Below are 6,827 nucleotides of genomic sequence, written 5' to 3' on the forward strand. Positions count from 1 at the left end.
AGGGCTTAGACTTCGCTTTTACCATTGCAATTCAAATCTTGTCCAGCTGATAGCTTTCATATTAGAAGTAAAGTCAGGCCTGAAGACAATGTCGAAAACAAATATAAGATATTGGAATAGTTTTTAAAATAAACATTATCTCATGTCCTAAACAAAGTGGAGAATTTTTCCCAACCAGTGCTTTTTTTTTTTTTACTTCTTTTTGCAAACCAAATTGTTAGATCTGTGAAGATATAAATAGGTTATTCTTTGTATGTGACAAGCTTGTCTTAAATCCTTTATAATTTTTTTAATTAACATGTAGCAAGAAATAGGCCTCTGAACATTAAGAACCACAAAACAATAAAAGAAGTAAACCCTTTGGTTGAAAAGCTCTAATTCCCATGTTAAAGTCTCATTCACAGCCTAATTGTAACCCAATTACAAAAATTAAGATAAGTAGAAACAGCTGGAACAGAAGGCACTGGGAGTGAAGTGTACCCTCTGCACTCATTATTTGACGGAGATCATTACCCAACTCTACACACAGTGCATGATGTTTAATATGATTGGGCTAATTTACATCCGAAAAGAATAAGAACACCTTATGTAAAGAAATGACTGACCTATTAGCTCTGATTCTTTAAACACTCTATTACCTGATGTTTCAAGTACAATATTGTGATAAAAAACCTAGGAAATACTGTTAGTCCTCTTTCAATATCTCTCCACAGCATTCCTCTTTTACCTTTTGGTCAAAGCATTTTCTTTGTTCTGTGAGTGTTTTAATCAAAGATGCAACACTGAGAAATCCAGTGTTCAATTGTATGTGTGGTTAGTGTTAAAGAGAAAATAAAGGCTTGGTTTGAATTTTACATTGGTAATTACATAAATTACATAAGTCTTGCAATTCAGGGAACTCTCACATTGAGGAAAATCTCACATTGTTACAGCATGTTAAGAATACAAGTTATGCAACATAAGGAAAAAATTTTTTCTTTTCATTTTATCTATATGAAATGATAGGTGTTAACTAAACTTGTGGTGATTATTTCACTATATATATATATATATATATATATATATATATATAAATCAAACCATTATGTTGTACACCTTAAACTTATATAGTGATGTGTGTCAATTATTTCTTAATAAAGAACACAATTTGGGAAGTTAACAATAATGATTTAAGCTCTCCAAGATTTACTCTCTTCTTGTGCAAGTAATAGGCATAACAGTGCATAGCTCACAGGGCCGTGGAGAGAATTAAGAGAAATAATTCATGTAAAACACTTGGATTGTGCCTGGCCCATGAAACTGCTCAATAAATATTAGTAATCTTTATGTACTGGGACACAACACTTTGATTATTATGATTCATAATCTCTTTTCTTTGAGATCAACTAGACAAGTAAAATGGATTATTATTAATAGATTATACAGTGTGTATATACAGGACAATTCACTAACCCAGCAGGCCCCATGTATAATTTTGCTGTGTAATTTAGGAAAACAAGTAAGATAAGTGACAGGAAAAAATAATGCTTTTGGTATATACGTCAGCAATATTAATATAAACTAGTTTTAATGAAGACATAGTTTCAAATTCTCTTGGTGTGTTTTTATTTTGGAAACACAAATAAATTACATTTTCTTGCCTGACTTTGTGTTTAGTTGTTATCTATGGCATCTATATTTTGAGTGGATAAAGTAACGGTAAGGACTAAAAAATATATAATACTTGTCCTCCCACCAAAGTTCTTCTAGCTGAGCTAATAATCAAATTAACAGAGACTGATTAAAAGAAGAAAATCAAACTTTTAATACACATGCACAGGGAATTCACATAAGCATGATTTCCAATATTGGGTATATATGTCATTTTAAACAAAGAAGAAGAGAGGGGGAATGGGGTCTTAGATTTCAAAAGTGAGACTGAGTGATTTCTAGGTAGTTGAGGAAGAGTAGAACATACCCGGCAGGCAAAATCTTGCCGGGCAACTTGGAAACAATGGGACATGGTGAGTATCTAGCTAACAGCCCCTGCCTGATGTCCTCTTATTTACCATACTTAATTCAAATTAGGCTAAGGCAGCATTGTAAGATTTCTTCCCTGAAGCAGATTTCTCTGTCTAAATCTCTTGAGCAGGAAAAGGAGCAGGATCGAAGTTTTTTCTGAGTATTGTCTCTTAATTAAAAACTTAAAGTCAATATCCCAAAAGGTAGCTTCAGGGTGGCAAAACTTTGGTTCCCTTCATGAGGAAATATAATCGTGCAATAATATAATACATAATATCTAAGGACCACAGATTCCTGTCCCCTTCTAAACATACACTGCCAGCGCTGAGCTGATTGAGAAGGGAAGATTTCAGTGGTGAGACTCACAGTTGGAAGAATACACAAGAGGCCGACATGAGAATGAAATGGCAGGCACAAACTTTATTGTGGGGAGCGCAGTTCTGTTGGGGGAAGTGCAGTCTATTGCAGGGAGTGGGCTTCTGCTTCTGCTTCTGCTTTTCTTCTGCTCCCCTTTCTTGTGCTCCCCTCGTATTCCCCAGGGGACCGCATGGCTCCACACACATCAGAGTACAATAGTGGCATTCAGCCACACATGTGTGATACAATAAGCTGAATTATTTTTACATATTTTTTTAGGTGCAGGTGCCCTACTACACTAATGTAACATTCTAAATCCGGAGTCCTAGTACTAGCTGTGAGCCTGGATCACAGCCAGACCTGGAACCAGTCAGGCCTGGGACACATACACATACACACACACACACACACACACACTACACCACACATTCTAACACATATTTATGGAAAATATGGCCATCTAAAAAAATCGATGGGCAAAGTCTGGTAACTTTATCTAGTATATAATACTACCATGACTTTGCAATTTGATCAGGACTGAAAACAATTCAGTTTCCTGGGAGGTAGGGTTGCTTCATGGAATTAGCCAGGGGTTCACTTAGCTCACTGATCAATTCGGTCATCTTGTTTGATATGATAACTCTAAAGAGGGAATCTGCCAGTGTCAGTAGCCTCAAGCATTTCTGTGGTTAACATTGAAATGATAGCTTTTTGGTGTTATAACCATTTCAGAGTTGGAGAGAGTTCTCAGATTCTATAAGAAAATGAACCACTAGCTATATTTTGTAATACTAGAAAAAAAAAAAAGGAAAAAAAAAATAATGTGCTCTCTGGTACATATGTAATGTATTATATCCACAGGATAAATGGGCTAAAATTCCATTTCTGATATAGCAACCTCAGATCCAGGATAATAAAATTAATATATTCATGACTGTGACCAGATTTGGATTAACATAGCTAAAGGTAAAGTTTTACCCCTTGTATTTATGCTTCTAGACAACCTAATACTTAATTTTTGGGGGGTGGGAGATATCTATTTCCAATACCCCCAGGGAATATGCATAAATAGTAATGTTCATCTACTTAAAAGTGAAATGGAAGCATTGCTGCATTTCTTTCATGACTAATGGAAATACAAATAAATAGTTTCTAACTAGGTAAGCCTCACTAGTTTAGTTTTATACTCCACAAGCCTGATTATTTATAGTCCATCTATTTCCATACTAACTATAAAACAACCAAATAGTCAATGAAATGTGACTATTATCTCGAAGATTGGTTACCAGATTAGTTTGCACATGTTGTTTAAATTGTTTTTATTTTCAGTAGTTATTATTTTTTAAGAACCAAAAAGAAAATAATTGAACACGCATAGTATTAAGACATAAATATGGTATGCGGAGAAAGAAAGATGGCAGTAGTCAGGTTCCCTCCTGATACCCTTAGTAGCTTCTGAGTGGAAGTGACTCAGCACTTCTCCCCCTTATGTAACCATGTGCCCAGTAGTATGCCCTGGCTTCCATTATCTGGCAGTGTGCCTCTATTGTTTAACCTGCTTGTAAAAGGTGCTGCCACCCTGAGCGGTAGGCTGTGCCCTTACAGGAATAAAGAGCTATGTCACAGCTGCCTACAGGTCCCCAAATTTTCTTTCAACTGCCCGAGCTTCATACCCCCTACTTTGGAACCTCGAATCTACAGCAACACATATGGTTCTTAAGGAAAAAAAGAGTGATTTCAAATAACAGTGAATTTGAAAATAGTCATTGCTATTTTAAAGACCAATATTTAGCAATTAAATATATAAATTAATCATTATTAAGATAAAATAGATTAAGAAAAAATTTGTAAAAATGTCCCTGGGTTCTCTGATTTGCCACGCAAAACCTCCGCCCTTCTTAGTTCTGCCTATGGTGCAATGCCTTACCTCAAACTCCAATGCAGGTCTGGGGAAGTAAAAAATAGTATGGGGCCTGTATGAGAACTGTGTATCAAGGGTAAGAAGTGAAGGGAAAAGCTTTCACAACTACTGCTTTCTGTGCATCATTTGCAGGAAAAATTCAGACAGCACAACAGTGGCAATTCATGATGATGAGATTACCTCAGATCCTGCTACGGAAAGACATTTCAGCCAAAAGGCATTGATTACCTGGGGCGCTCACAAGATCAAAGTGGACAGTGGTGAGATTCTGGGCATCAAGCCAGAGAGTGTTCAACCTCACAATGAATCCAAACACTTCTAAATTTGCTCGGAAATATAAAGATACTGAGAAGTATTCCAGATGTGAGGATTCCACATATGCTGCTGAGAAGATTAATTAGAGCTGGAAAGGCCTGGCACAAAAGCTGTTTCTGATGTGCCAAATGAAGGAATAGTCTTGAATCAATAACCCCTAGAAAGAAGGTGAAATCTATTGTAAAGAATGCTATACAAAGAACTTTGGGCCCAAAGGATTTCGATATAGCCAAGGAGTAGGACTCCTTGTTTATGCTCACTAAAGGTGTAAACCCTGAACAAATCACGCACTGAGAATCTCTACATAATATAGGCACAGATAATCTAACACTAAACTACTGTGCAATTCTACCAGCACTTAACTTGCATATTACCATTGCATATTACCATATCTTGGATAGGCTGGCTGACTAGGAGGAACAGGAAGCTGTATCCTTTTGCTTTATTCATTAACATTTTCAAGAAACATTTTTTCTACATTTCAAATAAAACTTCACAAAAAAAATTCCCAATGCAATATTTACTATTCAAATATATTATTTAAAAAACATCAAAATTAAAAGTAAATAAACATAACTTCTATTCCATTAAGTTTCAACCTTATTTACATAGTTTTGCAATTGGGACTGGACCATTAGTTTCAATAAATCTCTAGCATCTATAAATTTTATCTGGCTTAATTTTCTCACGAACTTTTTAAAACACATGTAAGCTATAAAATGCACCAAAGAAAAATTCAGATTTTCTAAGAGGTCAAAAGCTGAGTTTGGGGAGTCTTCACCAACCGTAATTGCCAGGGGTTATGGAAAAGAGTAGGGAGGGTAAAACAGAATATTTTTCCAGAGAACGTATACTCTCTAAGATAAGTAGGATCTAATTCTTTTAAATATATGCTGCACATTTTCTTCATCTCTCATTCCCTCAAAATTTCTACCAATTCTTTTATTGTCTTCAATATGTGTTTAAATACCTACTCTTTGTAAAGAGATTTTTCTGCTGATTTTATCAAACCTAACTCACTAATTTAGTGTTTTCTCCCCCACCGATGGACTTAGAAATCTGTTTGTTCCTTTGCTTATGATATCTCTGTTTGTTTAGAACATTCTTTCCCTTCTTTTCTTCTAATTAACTCCTATTCATTCTTTTAGACTGAGTTTTGATCTCACTTCATGTAAGTCAGGATTGCTACTTTACATTGTAGTAATGAATCATCCCAATTCTCATGGCTAAAAATATCAAATGCTTATTTTTCATCCATGTCATATATCTGATGTATGTTGGCAGTAGGTTCTGTTATAATACAGGCCCTATCTCATTCTTTCAGGATTTCTACGGCAGTTAAGAGGGAAGAAAATGCAATATACCATGCACTGGTTCTTCACGCTTCCACTCAAAAGGTGACATCACCTCTGCCTACATTTCACAAACTGAAGCAAATTGCCTAAACATACCTAACAAAAACAGGGATACAAGTGCAATCCTACAGCATACCCAAGAGAGTGACCAGGTATTTGTGACCACCACTATGATTATCAAGGGATTAAAAAGTGTGTCATATTTGTCACGATATGCCCTGGTTATACAACTTTTAGATTCTGTATATCCTGAGTGCCTATTCTATGTCTAACAATTTCTAAGTTATGTATTACTGTTAGGTAGTTAGGTAGACATGAGTGACTGGGGAATGAAGGCCCCACCCAAAGACCTCCCTTTGGACCTCCCTGGAACATCCATTTTATGGTTATAAATTACCTCTTTATCCTAAGACACAAAAGAGGAAGAAGCCATAAACTAGTAGCCAGTTTAATCTGGCTGTGACTGGTGAGCAATCAGTCCTACACTAACCTCCCTGTGACCTAGCCTCATCATACCATTGTTATAATATCATGCATATGCCTGGAAGTTCATGAATCTAATTATAACAGACTGAATTCTGGGTAACTGCAAAGGCTTATATAACAGCCAAATGTCAACCAAAATGACCTCACATGCCAATGATTTAGCACCACCCTTGTAACTTCCCATCATAGCCCTAATATAATACAGAACTTCCCACTTCTGCTGTTACAGAAGTGTAACCTCTCTTTACTGTAACCTGCCCCTTCCTCAGAGCATACTTTAATCACACCTTTTTTTCCCACGGCTATAGCCCTCTTTGGCGTACTCCCATTTCTCTCTTGAAATGTACCGTAATAAATCTTACTTTTTAAAAATCTCGCTGATCTGTAATTCT

General features: G+C 35.9%; 1 pseudogene; it reads left to right on the plus strand.

Moving 5' to 3' along the window:
* LOC105303373 overlaps positions 1–4,857 on the plus strand; it is a 127,569-nt pseudogene extending 122,712 nt beyond the window's left edge.
* The last annotated feature ends 1,970 nt before the right edge of the window (positions 4,858–6,827 follow it).

Source organism: Pteropus vampyrus, unplaced genomic scaffold, assembly GCF_000151845.1.
Source record: "Pteropus vampyrus isolate Shadow unplaced genomic scaffold, Pvam_2.0 Scaffold10, whole genome shotgun sequence".
Lineage (NCBI taxonomy): Eukaryota > Metazoa > Chordata > Mammalia > Chiroptera > Pteropodidae > Pteropus > Pteropus vampyrus.